At 43.8% G+C, this 20445-nt stretch overlaps 1 protein-coding gene across 1 annotated transcript in view; it reads right to left on the reverse strand.

Annotated features, from left to right (window-relative positions):
* The window catches only part of UGGT2 (UDP-glucose glycoprotein glucosyltransferase 2), a gene marked incomplete at its 5' end in the record, with an annotated part of 518844 nt that overhangs the window by 212408 nt on the left and 285991 nt on the right, over positions 1-20445 (reverse strand). The window lies entirely within an intron of this gene.

Here is a 20445-nt window from a genome sequence, read left to right on the forward strand (position 1 = left end):
GCAAATTTTTAGCAAACACCAATGTTCCCCAATTTATTTTAAACTAAAGCAAACCTATAGGGTATTTTCAGAGAGTACATATCTTAAGTTAACTTAAGCAACAATCACCTGAATGTGAAATTTTAAGTAACAGAAAATTGTGAGTCCACAAAATATAAAAAATGGAGACATTGTCAAGACATTCAATTGTTGATGTTTGACCCAGCATTATAATGGTTTTACATGGATGGATGGATTTGTAAGTTCTCCCTCTACAGTCGTTGCCAAACAGTTGCTGAGATAAACCAAATAAGACTAACTACCTAGGTCTAACTCACAGAGTTCCTTAAGAAGCACATTTATTTTTTCTCTCCCTCTTCTTTTTTGCTCCGATCGCTATCAGGATACCTCTAATATAGGCTTTATGAGCCTCCCACACCGTTTCCACAGACACCTCCCCAGAATCATTTTCCTCAAAAAACTGCTCTATTTCTTTTTTAATCTTTTGGTCTGTCTCTTGATCCTGGAGAAGTGTCTCGTTTAACCTCCATAATTTTCCCCTATTCTGCTCATTTCCCCATAATAATTTCATTGTGACCGGAGCATGATCCGATATTGATATCTCTTCTATTTTTACTTTGACCAGAGACTCAATAAGTCGATGGTCCAAAAATATATAATCTAATCTTGAGTACATCTCCTGTGCATGAGAATAAAACGTATAGTCTCTGTGCTTCATATGCTTAATTCTCCATATATCTACAAGTTGACATTGGTATAACATCCTTTTTAAAGATCTCAGAGACCTACTGCCATCTCCCTGCACATGTGACGTCATATCTATCTGAGAATCCATGCAAAGATTAGAATCTCCCGCCACAATTAAACTACCTTTCTCGAAATACAATAATTTCCTCTTTTTTTTTTTAGGAACTCCTCTGGTTTCTTATTCGGGCAATAGATATTTGCTAATGTGCACTCCCTATCCTGTAATTTCCCCTTCAGAAACAGAAATCTCCCTTCCGGATCTACTAATCTGTCTTCCAACTTAAACTTGATATTTTTCGCAAAACCTATTGCCACTCCCTTGGTTCGTTTGATTGGGGAATCTGCATAGAACCATATTGGATAATATCTGGAATTTAGGTTCACATTTGCTTCCCGTTCTAAATGTGTCTCCTGTAAAAAAACCACTGAAGAAAATCTGTGCTGAATTTCTTTGAAAATCCTAAATTTCTTCCCAAAGCTATTTAATCCTTTAACATCATAAGTCACAAAATTAATTTCTTCCATTCTACCCTTCTCCTCTCCTCTATCTTCCCCCTTCTCCTCTGTCCTCCATATCTTCCCCTTCGTTTTCTAGGTTTTCTCCGATATATGCATCTCTTACTATTTCGCAGAGTCTTAAACTACCTAACCCCCCCATACCCTGTCATGCCCTGTCATGAGTGGGAGGCTCATACCCTGTCATGCTGACAGCTCGTGAGGAGAGGAGAGCCGGTAATCGGCATTCCTCGGAGAGGACATGTACAGAGATCATCAGAGCACTGATGATCAGTGGTCCCTGATGATCTGTGTAGCCCCAGCAGCGCCACCTGTCAGTGTCCATCAGTGCCAGCTCTCAGTGCTCATCCATTCCACCTGCTAGTGCCCATCAGTGCCACATTTCAGTGCCCATCAATGCCACATATCAGTGCCCATCAATGCCACATATCAGTGCCCATCTGAGCTGCCTTTCAGTGTCGCCCATCAGTGCCAGTCAGTGCCACCTATCAATGCCAGTCAGTGCCGCCCGTCAGTGCCGCCCATCAGTGCCAGTCAGTGCCGCCCATCAGTGCCAGTCAGTGCCGCCTAACAGTGCCAGTCAGTGCCCATCAGTGATGCCTGTCAATGCCCATCAGTGCCACCTATCAGTGTCCATCAGTGCAGCCTCATTGGTGCACATCAGTGGAGAAAAATCACTTATTTACAAACTTTTATAACAAAAACTAAGTAAAAAAGGGTTTTTTTTTTTCCAAAATTTTCAGTGGTTTTTGGTTTAAGAAAAAATTAAAAACCCAGAGGTCATTAAATACCACCAAAAAAAAATCTGTCGCAAAAAATGATAAAAATGTCATATGGGTACAGTGTTGCATGACCGCGCAATTGTCAAAGTGCAACAGGGCTGAAAGCTGGAAATTGGCCTGGGCAGGAAGGGGGTATAAGTGCCCTGTAGGCTAGTGGTTAAATTGCTTCTTCTAAGCCTATTTTCCTGATCTTCAAATTTATATAGCAGATTTCTATGTTCTTTTTTCATTTCTACCATTTGTTTTCCTATGGACTGAATCACTTGGGCATGTTTGTTTATTTTTTCTTCCATCTCCTCTACTCTAGATAGCACCTGCCCCAGGTCTTTATGTAACTTCGGCCTTGCCCGTTTTATAGATTTTTCCAAACCTTTAAACATTCCTGGTATTTCTGATTTAGTTGGCAGATGTGTGTCCTGCTCTTCTAAGATCTCCTGCGGACTTATTTTCTCTATGTCTGCTTCTTCTAAATATTGGCTTATATTAGGTAGTCCCAAGGATAATCTGGAGCTTTTTCCAATACTGTTTTCCATCAAACACTTTTCATTTATTCCAATTTGCCTCTCTGTTTTTCCTGCTCTGGAATATACTTTTTAATTGAACTGGATTGAAGGGCTTTTGACCCACCTCCTTTTGTTGCCTTGTTTTTAATTTATATCTGATATCTTAGGTATTCAGATATCCACTCCTCCAACAAAATATTTTCCCCTCTCTTCCTTCTTCTCCTCTCCTTCCCCTCCTCTCTTATATCCTCCTCTCCTCCTTTCTTCCATCTCCCTCTTTCCCCCTTCAGGAACTCAATTTTTTTTCAATCGTCTCTCTTTTATTTAACCTTCATCCGTTTGTGTCCAAGACCCTCAGTAGTCACCATAATGACCCCCTAAGTGCAACCCCCACAATCTTGTCTATCAATATTTTACTTCCAACACAGTAACTTTTATAGAGCATACACAAACAGAGTAACAAAAGAGATTATGCAGAGGGTAATAAACAAAAGAGAAGAATTAAATAATTTTCTGGAAGAAGATAAGAGTGTTTAATAAAATGATATGTGAGAGATATAGATGGGGAGATAGGCCAGGAAAATATTTAATGAGGGCTCAGAGAAAAAAAAAATCCAGGAATTATATAGAGAAAATAAGAGACAACAAAGGTGAATTAGTGTACTAAAGATATAGCTCAAGTGTTTAAAGAATACTAAAATAAGCTATATAATATTATTCCCCATAGCTCTATAAATAAAGATGATGTAGGAAAAATTGAAAAAGACAGACATATTTAAAAGAAGTGGGACTACTGAAATTGAGTGAGGAACAATTAAAATCTTTGGAATCAGCAATAACGCAGGAAGAAATATATTTAGCATTAAAAAGTACTATAGCTGGGGAAAGTCCTGGACCTGATGGGTATACAGTGAGATATTATAAAAAATATAAAGAACTATTAGTACCCAAATTGAAGACAAATATGAATACATTGGGAGGAGAGATGGAAATGAGGAGGGAATCTTTACAAGCCCATGTAGTTCTCATACATAAGGAAGGTAAGGATGATACTCACTGTGCAAGTTATAAACTGATTTCCTTGTTAAACACAGATACCAAACTATATGCAAAAGTTCTGGCAAATAGGTTGAAAGACCTGATGTCGGAATGGATATATGTGGACCAGGTGGGCTTTGTCCCAGGAAGAGATAACGGATTAAGATCTTTGTTTCTCATACAAAAAGTAGGAAAGAGAAAATCCCAGCGGTGGTACTCTCGATAGAAGCTGAAAAGGCATTTTATAGAGTATATTGGGGTTATATGTTGGATACATTGGAAGTATTGGGGATGGGACCCAGAATGAGAGAATGGATAAGGAAATTATACAGTCAACCCTCTGCAGCAATCATGGTTAATGGGTAATTATCAGAGTACTTTGGGATGCAAAATGGAACAGGACAGGGATGTTCTTTGTCTCCACTGTATCTTTGTAATCTCTGCTGGCTACAATAAGGAATAATATAGATATAAAAAGGTATTAGGATAGGAGATATAGAGCATAAGGTGGCAGCTTATGCAGATGATATGTTGTTCTATGTGGCAAATCCAAGGATAACATTGCCAATTTTAATGAAATCACTGAAGGAATATGGGGAGATGTCAAATTTAAAAATGAATCATACTAAAACAGAGATTTAAAATATAAATCTTCTAAATAGAGAGAAAAATATGTTGCAGGAAGAATTTCCTTTTGTATGGAGAGAAAGAATTAAAATATGTAGGTATAAAATTAACGGTATCTTCCAAGAATTTATATAGATCAAATTATATCCCATTATTAAATGAGATTAATGATGAATTAAGAAAACTAGGTGGGGAAACTCTGTCATGGATAGGTTGTATAAATCTGATAAAAATGGTATTTGTTCCAAAAATTCTATATAAATTCCTAATGATACCAATTAAACTACCTGAAATATATTTTAGAATAATTAAAAAAAATGTTAAGATTTATTTGGAGGAATAAAAAACCTAGAATAAGTCATGAAATCTTAAGCAGAAATAAAGAGAAAGGTGGACTGGGAATTCCAGACTTGAAAAGATACTATAATTCAGTAATACTGACAAGAATGTTTGATTGGACACATAATGCACATGGGAAAAGTTGGGTAAAAATAGAAAATACACTAAGTCACACTAACCTTAGTAGAATTGTATGGTTACCTCCACAATTCCGAGGATTAGCAGATAGCACAAGTTATTTTACACTTAATGTGTTAAGAGTATGGGATGTTTTACATAAACAAAAGGGGTGGGGATATAACTCACTGTTAATGCCCTTAGGGCCCACAGAGTTTTTTCCTCCAGGTAAAGAAAGTGTCACTGGGAAGTGGATAAAGAAGATGTATGGTTGAGAGATGTAATGGTGGGGGAGGAAATAGGCTCACTTAAGCATTTGGAAAAAAAGACGGAAATATTTACGACAATTGATGATTGGCGTTAATTTTCAGTTGAAACACTTTATAGGGAAGCTTCCAAGGCCATTGAGAACAAGAGAGGATTGGAACCCTTTTGAGTACTTATTAGACACACGGGGAGATGGGAAACATGAGATTTCTAAAATATATAAGATTCTCACTGGAATAACCACGGTTATAAGGCCATCATTTATAGAGAAATGGGAAAGGGATATAGGAGTAACAATGGCTGTGGAAAAGCAAAAGAAAATATATAGTTTAATTCACGAGAATGTAAATATGAAGGAGGTAGAGATGAATTATAAATGTTTGGCAAGATGGCATATTACACCGAGTGTAGCACATAGATCGAATGGAGATAATTCAGCTTTGTGTTGGCGTGGATGTGGGGGTAGAGGTACAATGTATCACATTTGGTGGGAGTGTGTCAGGGATCGTGGAGGCACACGGGTCTGCTCATTCGCACAACGCCGATGTGCATTAGACGGCGGGCACTAGGGCATAGGCAACTGTGGCAACAGTGATTGCCGCGCATGCGCACTCGCGATTGCCGATGCGCACCTGGCACCAATGATAGCACAGGGCGGACTATTTAAACAAGCCCTGTGCATCCCCAAATTGCCGTATGGTCTTATTCCTGTGTTCCTGCTCGTTTCTGTACTGTGATTGCCTTGTTGCCGACCCAGCCTGTCCCTGATCCTGTTGACCGTCTCCTGCTTTGACCTTTGGCTCGTTTTGACTATTCTCTGCCTGATCCTGATTGCCTGACCTCCTGTTGCTGAATCTGGCCTGTGACCCATTTATCCTTTTGCCTCAGCTGTTACCGACCTGGCCTGTCTGACTACGCTACGTAGTCAGACAGGCTCTACGTAGTCTTCACATCTGGCTCTCACCTGCCACTGGCAACTACCTCTAGCACAGCTGGTTGTACTCAGGGCCACGACCTGGTCTCAGGCTGCTTCAAGTTCATCCCCACCATCAGGGGCTCTGGTGAAACAGCAGACTGAGGCTTAGACTCCATGCCCTGAGGAATTCCGGCCTGTGGGTCGCTAGAGGCTACCGCCAGCCGGCTCCTGACAGAACCATGTGGCCATGACTGAGCCGGGAAGAGGTCCCGCCCCCTTGGATGAGATATGCCAACACCTGGCGGCGCTCACTCAAGCTGTCAAGACACTTCAAGAGGGGTACACACATCTGGAGGGACGTATTCAGACCCTAACCACACCGACAGCCACACCATCAACCCCTGCTAATTCGCCTCCTGCCCGGGGCCCCACAGAACCTTCCGCTGGAGCAATGTTCATCATTCCCCTGCCAGAACCTCGAGTGCCAACGCCCGAGCGTTTTAATGGGGATTGAGGGAAGTTCAGGGCCTTCCAGAATTCCTGCCTGTTATATTTTGACGTACAGCCACGGACGTTTTCTTCAGAATCTGTAAAAGTGGGGTTCGTCATATCCTTACTGCAGGGGGAACCCCAAGGCTGGGCCCATCGTCTGATGGAAGATCGCCATTTGCACCTAGACTCAGTCTCCTCATTTTTTAAGGTGATGGCACAACTATATGATGACCCACAACGAGCCGCTTCTGCTGAGACGGCTCTGCATACCCTGCAACAAGGCTGCCGGGCCACGGAGGATTATGCATCTGAATTCAGGCGCTGGAGTGGGGACACCCAGTGGGACGCTGCCCTGCGTCACCAATTTCGTCTAGGCCTGTCCGATCCACTTAAGGAAGAACTAGCCAGAGTGGGCATACCAGACTCTCTGGAGGATTTGATCACCTTGGTCATTCAAATCGACCGCAGGCTGCAGGAACGTAGGCAAGAAAGGGCCAATCCTAGCTCCAGACCAACATGGGTGCTACCTCGGGTTCCGCTACAGCCTAATTCCCCAGTTGGTAATCGAAGTCCAGAGCCGGCTGATGGGCCTGAACCTATGCAGATCAGACTGATGCGGCCCTCTCTGACTTTTGAAGAACGCCAGAGGCGTCGGTTAAACAACCTATGCCTATACTGTGGAGCGGCTGGTCATATAGTACGCTCTTGACCTGAGAAAATGAGTAAGTGTGCCTCTGTCGCTTCTGCTGTGTCTCCTACCTGCCTGAATAATGCAACTCGCCTAACTTTGCCTATCTCTTTCCAGCTCCCCGGAAGAACTGTACCAGTAACAGCCATTATTATTTCGGGATCCTGCAGTTGCTTTATAGATCTTGGCTTTGCAGTTCATCAGCAGATTCCCTTACAGACTAAAGAGCAAGGCTTGAATATCTTCTTGGCTGATGGGTCTCAGATAAAATCTGGGTTGGTAGGCCGAGAGACCCCTCCAATCTGCACTACAGTGGCTGGTCGTCATCAGGAACTCCTCCGCCTGGACGCCATCGCGTTCCCTCTCTTCCCAGTTATTTTGGGGCTTCCTTGGTTACGAGCCCAAAGCGGATCAGTTCAGTTCAATTCATCTTATTGCCAAGAGCACTGTGGCCTCAGGACACCAGTAGCCACCCAGTCCCTATGCTGTGTGAACACAGACAAAAATTTAGCTCAAGCCATTCCTTCGGCCTACCATTCCTACCTTGACGTCTTTAGCCCACAGGGAGCAGACATCCTTCCCCCGCATTGGGCATATGACTGTCCATTTGATCTCCTTCCAGGGTCAGAGATCCCTTTCAGCCAAATTTTTTCCTTTATCAGAGCGGGAGTTGGGGGCATTGAAGGAATACATCGACGAGAGCCTCCAAAAGGGATTCATCCGCCCGTCCACATCAACAGGTGGTGCCAGAATCTTTTTCATGGAAAAGAAGGACAAATCTTTGAGACCCTGTGTTGACTATCGGGAGCTGAACAAGATTACCGTTAAAAACCACTATCCTCTTCCCCTAATCCCTGAATTGTTCCAAAGATTGAAGGCGGCATCTATTTTTACCAAGTTGGATCTCAGGGGAGCTTATAACTTGGTCCGTATACGCGAAGGGGATGAGTGGAAGACAGCTTTTCGCACCAGGTTCGGGCACTTTTAGTACCTGGTTATGCCATTCGGGTTATGCAATGCACCAGCCACCTTTCAACATTTTATAAATTACATTTTCAAAGATTATCTGGACATCTTTGTTGTGGTTTATCTTGATGATATTCTGATTTTTTCGAACCACACAGCATCCAGTTCCTGGGGCTAATCATTTCCACCACGGGAATTGCCATGGATCCCCAGAAGATCTCCGCAATTCTGGAATGGCCAATACCCGCAAAAAAGGTGTTCAGCGGTTTATTGGCTTTGCAAACTTCTATCGAAAGTTCATCAAGAATTTCTCAGGCTTGGTATCTCCCATCACCCAACTTACAAAATTAGGGGTATGTTTTCATTGGACACCTGAGGCGCAGGTTGCTTTCGAGACCCTGAAGAAGTTGTTCACGGCAGCCCCCATTTTAAGTCACCCGGATGCATCCCTGCCATACATATTGGAGGTAGATGCGTCCGAGATCGCAGTAGGAGCGGTCCTGTCACAAAGAAAAGGCGTAAAAGAACTCATGCACCCAGTAGCCTTCTTTTCTAGGAAGCTCACTTAGGCAGAGAGGAACTACGACATTGGGGACCGGGAGCTCCTGGCAATTAAGACCGCACTGGAAGAGTGGAGATACTTATTGGAAGGGGCCCTGCACCCAATTTTGGTTTACACAGACCATAAGAATTTAGAGTACCTGAGAACGGCTAAGCGCCTTAGACCACGGCAGGCCAGATGGGTGTTGTTCTTCTCGAGATTCACCTTCCATGTAACCTACAGACCTGGATCTAAACACAAAACCTGACGCGCTCTCACGGATGTTCAAGGACCCTAAAGAAACCCCTAAACCCGATACCATTCTGCCAGCTGGTAATTTATTACTTTTGCAGTCAGAACTCCTGTCGAAATTACAAGCTGCATCAGTAGGGGCCCCCAATCCACCTGGAGTCTCGGTACAAAGCAGAGAAGGGCTTTTATGGAAGGGGGAACAGATCGTGGTCCCTGAAGAAGCTCACGACCACCCATTGGCGGGCCACTTCGGAGTATGTAAAGCTTTGGAGCTGATTCAATGCACGTTTTGGTGGTCGAGTTTGGTCAAAGATTGTGAAACCTACGTAAAGACCTGTGCCATCTGTAACAGGAATAAGTCTACCCGGAGTAAAGCCTGGGGCCTACTGCGACCCTTACCGATACCCGACAGACCGTGGAGCATGGTCTCCATAGATTTTATTGTGGAACTGCCACCTTCACAGAGTCATACCACAATATTCGTGGTGGTGGATCGCTTATCCAAGATGGCCCACTTTTTCCCGCTTAAAAATACACCTTCGGCCCTTGAGACCGCGAAGCTCTTTATCAAAGTAGTAAGGCTCCATGGAGTTCCTAGGAACATAGTATCGGATCGGGGAGTCCAATTTACTTCAAATTTTTGGAAATCCCTGTGCGAAATGTTGGAAATCAAACTGTCTTTTTCCTCAGCAAACCACCCACAAACGAATGGGCAGACTGAGCGGACCAACCAGACGTTGGAACAGTACCTCAGGTGTTATACCTCTTTTCTTCAGGACGACTGGCTGGAACTCCTGCCCCTAGCGGAATTCGCCTATAACAATGCAAACTATTCCGCCACCAAGCAGTCGCTGTTTTACGCCAATTATGGTTACCATCCCACTTTCCTACCGGACCTGATTCCTGAAAACTCAGTTCCGGTGGCTCAAGATGCCTTAAATTTCTTCGCATCCAACAACAAGTTGTTACAGGAAGCAGTGACAAAAGCCCAGGAGGATAACAAAAGAGCCTTTGATAGAAGGAGGAGGGGGCAGTTGGTCGTGCACCCAGGAGATCAGGTTTGTGTGGCGACGACCAATCAGAAGATGGCGTGCCCATCAAGGAAATTGGCACCCAAATTCGTGGGCCCATTCCAGGTAAAACGGTGATCAATGAAGTGGCTTTCGAATTGGCACTGCCCGAATTTTTCCGGATACACCCGGTGTTCCATGAATCCCCGCTGAATCCTGCAATTCCAGTTCCCTTTCCGGATCGTAGATCAAGACCTCCGGTAGCCATAGACATTGATGGAGAGGAGGAATTAAAAGTTGAGGCAATCTTAGATTGCAGGAAGAGAGGACGTCGGATGCAATACCTCCTCAAGTGGAAAGGCTATAGGCCAGAGAAAAATTCATGGGAACCAGCCCAAAACATCCACGCTCCCAGATTGATTCAAGAGTTTTTCCACAACCACCCACAGAGGAGAGATCAGTTGGGCATCCGGAGGCTGCCCGTAGGGGGGGGGGCAATGTCAGGGATTGCGGTGGCACACAGGTCTGCGCATGTGCAGAACGTCGATGTGCATTAGCCGGCGGGCACTAGGGCATAGGCAACCACAGCAACAGCAACGGCCGCACACTTGCGCGCCTGGCACCAATGATAGCACAGGGCGCACTGTTTAAACCAGCCCTGTGCATCCCCAAATTGCTGTATGGTCTTGTTCCTGTGTTCCTGCTTGTTTCTGTACTGTGATTGCCTTGTTGCCGACCCAGCCTGTCCCTGATCCTGTTCACCGTCTCCTGCTCTGACCTTTGGCTTGTTTTGACTATTCTCTGCCTGATCCCGATTGCCTGACCTCCTGTTGCTGAACCTGGCCTGTGACCCGTTTATCCTTTTGCCTCCGCTGTTACCGACCTGGCCTGTCTGACTACGCTACGTACCACCTCTTCACATCTGGCTCTCACCTGCCACTGGCAACTACCTCTACCACAGCTGGTTGTACTCGGGGGCCGCGACCTGGTCTCAGGCTGCTTCAAGTCCATCCCCACCATCAGGGGCTCTGGTGAAACAGCAGACTGAGGCTTAGACTCCACGCCCAGAGGAATTCCGGCCTGCGGGTCGCTAGAGGCTACCGCCAGTCGGCTCCTGACAGAGTGTCCTAAAATTCAAGAGTATATGGGGAAAATAGTACGCCTGATTCATAAAATAACGGAGGTTGCTATTCCAAAAGAGTGAAGATAAGATGGAGAGTTTCCATACAAGTTGGAAAAAATGGGAGGAATTTAAAAAGTCAAATTTAATCTTAGAGTATATAGGGGATTAATATAGAAATAATATGGATCTATTCTTGGATCAGGATCTCCAGAATGAGTAGGAAAATGAAGAGCAGATGTTATGAGGGGTCGGATGGGGGAAGGGGGTGGCATGTGGTTTAGTGGAGGGGGGGGTATGGGCGGGGGAAACATATTAAGATTAAGGTTAATATTTCATCATATATCATGATAAGCAAATTAGAGGTCGTTTTTTGTGTTTATCTTTTTTAAATGGTCTGTTTGTACAAACTTGTAATTTGAAAATTTAACAATAAAATATTTAAATTAAAATAAAAAAAAGACACTACCTAGGAGGCATATTGTTGTCAATAACTGTGAGCAGATAGAAAGGCTTGTAATGAAACAAATTGTAATGCACAATTTGTGTGCTGAATTACTGAGTGTACCAAGTGTCCCCAGTGTGTCTACAACCACATTTTCAAAAAAGTTGGGATGATATGTAAAATCTACATAAAAACAGAATTCAAGGTTTACAAATCTCATAAACCCATATATAGTACACAATACTATAATATAATATAGAAATAGAAACATATCAAGTATTTAAACTGAGAAAATGTACCATTTTAACCCCTTGGTGCCGACCACCGCCCTTTAAGGGTTCTAAAAGCCAGGAGGCGGGCCTTCAGGCCACATGACTGCTGTTATTGGCTGTCACAGCAGTCACATGCTCAGAAAGCTCCTGATCGCAATTATGCATCGGGAGCTTACCAATCACCACCAGCTACCATGCTGGGAGTGTACAAGAAGCACGCTCTCAGCACTTTAAGTATTGTTAACAGGGCCACATATCTGCAGCTGCTCAGCATTAAGGTCCACAAGCCCAGAATCCACATATATGCGTGCGGTTGGCATCAACAGGTCAAGAAAAAAAAACTATAATTTTGAAATTGATGACAGCAACAAATCTCAAAAAGTTGGGACAGGGCTATGATTACCATGGTATAGCATCCCCTATTGTTTTAACAACACTCTTAAGTGTCTGGGAACTGAGACCAGTTGTTGGAGTTTCGGTAGAGGAATTTTGGCCTACTCTTGACTAATATAGGATTCTAACTGCTCAACATACCTGGTTCTTCTGTGCCATATTTTTTGTTGCATCAAATATTTTCAATTGGTGAAAGGTCAGGACTGCAGGCAAGCAAATTAAGCACCCAGACTCTTCTACGAAACCATGTGGTGGTCACAGATGCCATATTTGGTTAGCATTGTCCTGCTGTAATATGCAAGCCCCCCCCCCTAAAAAAGACATTGCCTGAACGGTATACCTCTATTCTTTGGATATGCTCTCATCCAGACAAACAATCCAGATCAATCCATGACAGGTGCAGGCTCTGGCTCGCCATCACACATGATGCAACAGGAAATAGGGTCAGCCGCAACCCGGAGGATTGATGAACATAGTGTATATTTATTGATCCATAGGACGCACAAAACACCAGGACATGAATACAGGACCTGTTAACGCGTTTCACATGAACTTCAGCTTAGTCATAACAAAGAAAACAACATATACAGTCTTATATAGGAGTTAGTTAATAAAGCACTCCTGAATCCTGAGGATTGTTTTGTGTGTCCTATGGATCAATAAATATACACTATATTCATCTATCCTCCGGGTTGCGGCTGACCCTTTTTCCTGTTGCAATAGTGTGTGGTGGCGAGCCAGAGCCTGCATCTGTTGTGGATTGTTTGCCTGAGTGGTATACCTCTGTTATTTGGATTCAGCCCTCGCTAGTTTTACCTGCTCGGCACAATACATCCTCATTTCATTTATTCCTTGAAACATGTCGGACAACACCACCATTCAGGCTACCAGCCGCACATTCAGGTTGTTGGGAGATAATCCACTCAGAGAAAATGCACATGAGACTTTAAACAGCAATATGGATGGGACTGCAAGCTCTGTTAAGCTGCTTTTCCACAGCCTGGAAAGGAACATGTCAAAGGAGTTTAGAGCCTATTGGGACTCCAGTTCACTATCTGAAGATTTGTCCCTTGAACGAATACCTAGGGGCTTACGTATAAAGAAATTTCCTACATGTGAATTATGTGGACGGACACTCTTTCCACCTGCTCCTATGCTCTTATGAACATCATTATCCTTTCAAAGACTAAAGAGATTGAAAACTTCAGAAGGAAATCTCTGTTTTGCAAGAGGACATTAAACCTCTCCAAAATGCGGCTGAATTTGTTGAATTGGACAAACACCTAAATGACAAATTGGATCGATTAGAAAAGGAATCATAGATGGTAAGAAAGAGAAAATGTTGAGAGACAAATTGGATTATGACACAAACACAGTTTATATCTCAAAATGACGACACTCCTGGGGCAACTTTCCAGGTGGGAAACATGTTAGCTTCTCTGATACTGAAATGGAATTTCTGGAGGAGACTATGGCTGCCTCTGATTCAGATTGTTCGTCTCTACAACCATCAATTTTCAGACAGAAGAATGGAGTCAGTACATCTGTCTCCTCACAAAATGGAAAACAAAAGTAGAAAGATCACAAGAAGGGCCATCAAAAGGGCACAAAAAGACAAGAAGAGGAAAAGGACGGGGAAGGAACAACAAAAATGGTAAATCAGTATCCATTGCGGGTGCCACCCCGCAAGATATAACAGGTACTGTTAATGTATTAAATCTTTCTAATAGATTTCTCACTCCTGATGAGGAGTCCCTTCTCGCCAAAGGACTTCATTTTTGCACATAGAGACATTTTAATCTGTTTGACACTATTTTGGACATTAATAAATTTATTAGAAGCATTAGCCTCAAAGAACATTTTTTCTCTGAACAAAGATGTCTGTGAGCAGAGTCTGGATCCCAATGTTCAGCATTCAGAATTGTCACCAGAGGTTCACACATTTAGAGAATTATGTGCTCTGAAGCATTTAGAAGACCTTGCAGAGGAGGGAGGTGTTTATGCTTCCTCTGATTTGGGCATAGATCGGTTCAAGTTTGTCCCCCTCAGGACTAGATCTATTTTATCCTATACAATCTCGTAGTCCTGGGATGGAAAAATATAAAAATTTGGTTGGCAACGCAAGTGTCCACTGGTATCAGTCCATGGCATGATAATTTTACACATGGGGAAAGTCTATCCTTGAAGAATCTAGAAAGTGATAAATCGATTGTTATCCACAATGCTGATAAAGGTGGCATGGTGGTAGTTATGGGTGTTGAGGTGTTGACATGTATCAGAAGGAAGCGGAGAGACAGCTTTTGGATATCTCCACCTATACCAAATTAAAGGGGGATCCCACAAAAAAATATAAAGTGACTCTTAAAAGTCTTGTTGACAAGGGAGTCCGTATTGGTATTTTCACCCAGGAGGCAGCAGATATCCTTGTCCCCGATTTCCCTGTGCTGTCTACATTCTACCAAAAACCCATAAAGGTTTGCATCCTCTACAAGGGAGGCTCATTATTTCTGGCATTGGGTCTTCAAATGAGAGATTGGGTCACTAGTTGGATACACAGCTCCCAGCCTCTTGTTGTACAACTTTCCAGTTATTTGAGAGACACTGATCACTTTCTTCATATTATGGATGGCATGTGCTGGGATGAGAGCCTCATGTGGGTCACCTGTGATGTTGCCAGTTTATATTCCTCTATACCTCATCATCTTGCCATAAAAGTGATATCTTTTTATTTAGAATCCAGTACTGGGTTTAGCATCGAACACTGTTTATTTTAGATGTGTTAAAATATCTGCTTACCCACAATTTCTTTATTTTTAAGGGCGAGTCTTTTCTTCAAAAGTGTGGAGCTGCGATGGGAGCCAAATTTTCACTGTCATTAGCCAAACTTTAGATGGGTTGGTGGGAACGGTTACACATCCATGGCACTGGTAATCCCTTTAAGCACTATATTAGAATGTTCTTTCACTACATGAAAGATTTTCTTCCTCAATGTCAGTCTGACTGGTGACAATTGTAGAGTCTACTAGTCTATACAGGAAACCTCTATCTGGTAATACTCTTATTAGCCCAGTCGGGCCATCCTAGACATACTATCAAAAGTATTCCTTTCGGAAACTTTTTGTGCATCTGTCTCATCTGTAGTGCCCAACAGAATTTTGATAAAAAAGAGGCTCTTGCTCTATACCAGCACATTTCACATTGGGGATATCCCAAATGGATGCTGGATAGAGCATACTGTATAGTCAGTTATAACCAGAGGAAAGATCTTCTATTGAATAAAAAACATGCAGTGGGAGTGATAGTAAGATAAATGATAATGTCAATCAATCCAGTAAAAGGAATCTCACTTTTTCTACTCCATTCAGTTTGGAATGTAATGAAATTAAACGTATTGTCACCCATTATCTTCCTATCCTATGTGACGACCAGATATGTGCAAACATACTCAAGAATGGTATTAATGTAGTTTCAAAAAGAGCCCCCACTTTAGGTAACTCTGTCTACCAGCTTTTATAGTCCCACACTACCACTACGTGGTTACATTTTAAAGGCAACTACCGTTGTGGTGCTCTCTCCTGTCCATGCTGTATACATAATATGAAGGGCAATACATTTCAGTCTACTGTTAATAACAAAGAATATAGTATTGCTTCCTTCTTTAATTGGAATACCACCTATGTGATTTGTTTGATCACTGGTAAACTTTGCAATATTTAGTATGTGGGACGCACGACCAGATGTTTAAGGGATCGTTTTATGAACATCTATATAGTATAGAAAGACATCTCTCTACTAGTGTGGCCCGCCATTTCAATAATTGTCATGCAGGAGATATTATGGCAGTACAGGTACAGGTCACTGAAAAAATTTGTCCTTTAAAAGAGGTGGTGATATGTCTTTGCGGTTATGCAAAAGGGAGGTATTCTGGATATTCCATCTAAATATATGTGTCCCACAGGGTTTGAACCATGAATGGGAGATCACATATTTTTATGATTGATAGAGAGCATGTCTCTAGCGTTCAGTTCACCCCTGCATATAGATGCATGTGTGCATCCACATATATATATATATATATATTTTTTTTTAAATGTTGTATATATACCATATTTTTCGCTCCATAAGACGCACTTTTTTCCTCCCAAAAAACGGGGAAAATGTCAGTGCCTCTTATGTAACGAATATAAAGCGGCCGGTCCGGTATTTCCGCCATCACCATGTCAGAATACTGGGCCGGCCGCTCAGCTGTTCTCTGCGGCAGGAACTCACCTGTTCCTCGGTCCAGCGGTGTAGTCTTCCCGCGCCGGCTTCTTTCCGCCCCGGCATCTATGACAGGCAGGTGCCCGCTGTGCATGCTCGAGAAGCGCTGCGCTTTGTGAATGGTCCGGTGTCTTCTGGGACACATGACAGGTCCCAAAAGATGCTGGGCTATTCACAAAGCGCAGCGCTCCTCGCGCATGCGCACTGGGCACCCGGCTGTCAAAGTCGGGTGCTCACACTATAGGAAGGAGAACTCCACGGAAGTGGGAGTGGGTACCTGTCAAATTCAGGTACCCGCTCCCCCTCCCTCCCCTGTACTGTCTGCAGTCTCTGGTCATCCCCTGTACTGTCCGCAGTCTCTGGTCATCCCCTGTACTGTCCGCAGTCTCTGGTCATCCCCTGTACTGTCCGCAGTCTCTGGTCATCCCCTGTACTGTCCGCAGTCTCTGGTCATCCCCTGTACTGTCCGCAGTCTCTGGTCATCCCCTGTACTGTCCGCAGTCTCTGGTCATCCCCTGTACTGTCCGCAGTCTCTGGTCATCCCCTGTACTGTCCGCAGTCTCTGGTCATCCCCTGTACTGTCCGCAGTCTCTGGTCATCCCCTGTACTGTCCGCAGTCTCTGGTCATCCCCTGTACTGTCCGCAGTCTCTGGTCATCCCCTATACTGTCCGCAGTCTCTGGTCATCCCCTATACTGTCCGCAGTCTCTGTTCATCCCCCGTACTGTCCGCAGTCTCTTGTCATTATTTTAACTGACATCTGAATGGTCATGCAGCGCTGTACATAAATGAAATTTATGTCATTTCCCCCCCCCACAAATAGAGCTTTCTTTTATGGTATTTGGTCACTTTTTTTTTTTTTTTTTTTTTTTTTTTTTTTAGTTTTTTGTGCTATAAATGAAAAAAACACCAATGCAGTGATCAGTGCTACAAATATACACTGTTACTGTATTAAAGACACTGGCTGGGAAGAGTTTAAACATCTAGGATGATCAAAGAGTTAATTGTGTGCCTAGACAGTGTTTCTGTGTGTGCTATTTTTACTAGGCAGTCCGGGGCAGGCCCGTGCTCCCCAGTGTCGGAAGTGCAAAATAACATTTCTATACAGGACTTTGCACTGAACGTCCACCCTGTAGCAGTAAATCTGCTATAGGGCAGATGGCAAGTGGTTAAAGTGAACTTTACTTTGACTAAAGAGAGCAATGTAGCAGCTTTTTAGCACTGTAGGGATCACAGGCAGGGTATATTTACCTTCCCCTACTGCCCTAAGGAATTGCCAGAAAGCCTAGAGATTACTCTATGTTTTTTGACTACTCTGAAACTAGTACAGAATTCAGGAAGCTCCTCCTTGCCCCCATGAGATTGCATGAGATTGTACATGGGTTCACAGATAGGCCACTTGTTCTTTGAGGGCTGCTTAATGGGATGCCATGGACAGGGTGACATGTTTCCTCCAAAGCTGGAAGCACCCGGGCATTTCTTGAAGCTAAGGCTGCAGATTAGAGCTGAAGTGAAGCTCAAGAAAGGCAAATGTGATTTACTCTAAGAAATGGATATGACAGGTAAGTATGTAGAAAAAAAAATCAAATTTTCTTTATCGTACATCAAGGGACAGAGCAGGCAATAATAATGACTATGTGGGACGTCCCAAAGCAATAACCTTGAGTGGTGGGTGACATCACAATAACCACCACCAACATCACAAAAAGGAGCTTATCAGCTGTACGTAAAACACTGCGGCCAAAAGCAGAATCCTCCGTGGCTCTGACATCCACCCGGTAAAATCTTGTGAATGTATGAACCGAAGACCATGTAGCAGCCTTGCAAACTTGAGCAACTGAAGCCTGGTGGCGGCTAGCCCAAGATGCCCCCACACTCCTGGTAGAGTGTGCCTTCAGCCGAGGGTAGAACCTTGCTATTCATACCATAGGTTTGAATTATTAACTGACAAATCCACTTAGAACTATTTGATTTCGATGCTGCCTGTCCTTTCCTGGGACCTTCCAGAAAAATAAACAAGGAATCAGTCTAATTTGTGCCGTCATTCTCAAAAAGACCTTTATTTCCCGAGCTACATCCAGGACATGCAAAGATCTTTCTTTTGCCGATTGAGGACTAGGAAAGAATGAAGGCAGAACAATGCCCTGATTGAGATGAAAACTAGAAACCGTCTTTGGTAAAAAAGGATGGATAAAGCCGTAACACCACCTTATCCTGATGTAAAACCAAAAATGGTTCCCTACAAGAAAGGGCTGCAAACTCCAATGCCCTTCTTTCAGCAGTGATTGCCACAAAAAACAGAACCTTTAGAGTTAGCAGAACTAATGGAATCTCCCTGATAGGTTCAAATGGTGGTTTCTGTAAACCTGCCAAGACCAAGTCCCAAGGACACAGTGGCTGTCTGACAGGAGGAACAGTACGCTTCACTCCCTGTAAAAAAAAAGTACAAACCAAAGAGTGAGAAGCAATCCGTGTTTGGAAGAAAACAGCCAAGGCTGAAACCTGACCCTTAATAGTACTAATAGCCGATTTCTTTTCTACTCCTGATTGGAGAAAAAACAAAATTCTCCTAATCAAATACTTCCGGGGGTGCCAGTTTCAGCCCTCACACCAAGAAATATATGCCTTCCAAGCTCTATAATAAATGTTCCTAGAAACCAGCTTTCTAGCATTCAACATTGTGTGGATAACGGAGTCTGACACTCCCCTATCTTTAAAGATATGGGTCCCAACAGCCATGCTGTCAAATTCAGCGACCATAAAGCTGAGTGCAATATAGGTCCCTGAGACAGCAGGTCTGACCGATCTAGCAGAGGCCATGGATCACCCACTGCCAGGCTGACAATGTCCGCGTACCAACACCTCCTGGGCCAGGCTGGTGCTAATAATATCAACAGAATCACCTCATCTTGAACCCTGCGCAATAGCCGCGGGAGTAGCTGAAATCAGAGGAAAAGCATATATTCGGGAAAACTGATCCCATGGTATCACCAAGGCATCTACACTTATTGCAAGACGTTCCCACATCCTGGATACAAACCTGTCCACTTTGCTGTTGAACCTGGGCGCCAATAGATTTGCGTATGACTGAATTAGTCCGCCTACCAATTCTCTATCCCTGGAATGAATACTGCTGACAGAACTGGAACATGCCCTTCTGCACAAGCCAGAATGAGATCTACCTCCTTCTGAGCCATCTGGCTCTTGGTACCTTAGTGGTTGATGTTTGCTACTGTCATAGCATTGTCATGCTGGTCCCTGACTGGCCAATCATGAAGCCTGGTCAAGTTGTACTGACCGAAGCTCCAGGATATTGATGGGAAGGAGCTTTTCCTGAGGCAACCACCTCCCCTGGACTGTGGTTCCTTCTAGAACAACCCCCCAACCTGAGAGGTTGGCATCGGTTGTTACCAGCTTCCAAATCATTGGTGGGAAAGATCTTCCCTTTTCCAAATTCCATGCTTCCAACCACCAATTCAAGCTTTGCAGCACCTGGGGGAACAAGGGCATGCGGTAATCCAGCGCTGGAATCTTTTTGCTCCATGCCGACAGAATATTCCTCTGCAAAGGCCTTGAGTGGAACTGCGCATAGGACAATGCCTCGAATGAGGATACCATCTTCCCCATTAACCTCATGCAGAGATGAATGGAAAGATACTTCCTGCTCCTCAAACTCCAAACCTGATCTCTCAAGGCATGGCCCTTTCCTGGTGGCAGAAACTTTTGCATGGACAGTGTCTAGGACAAAACCCAAATACTCCAGACTCTGTACTGGCTCCAGGACTGACTTCTCGAAGTTGAGCACCCAGCCCAAGCGTTTCAGAGCATGAATCACAAAGGCCAAATTTTTTCTCAGGCTTGGTCCTAGAATCTGACCTGGCAGGCTTCTGCACCCAGGGTTTCTTCTGGCCCTGAAATGTTCCCCTAGATGCAGAGCCCTGTGTACAGCGAAATGCTTGTCTACCGGAAGAAGCACTAACCACCGAAGTGCCTGGCCCCTTAAAGGTCAGGTGTTTGGACTCTCTCTTAAAAAGGTAAAAAACACACTCCCCCCCTGAAATCTTCTGTATATACTTGTCTAGGTCTGCCCCAAACATAAGTTCTCCATGAAAGGGAATATCTGTCAACAATCTTTTGCACCGTAACAAACTTCTC

This window comes from Staurois parvus, unplaced genomic scaffold (genome assembly GCF_062004578.1).
Source record: "Staurois parvus isolate SC_StPar_1 unplaced genomic scaffold, SC_StPar_1.0 ptg000243l, whole genome shotgun sequence".
In the NCBI taxonomy this organism is placed as follows: Eukaryota; Metazoa; Chordata; class Amphibia; order Anura; family Ranidae; genus Staurois; species Staurois parvus.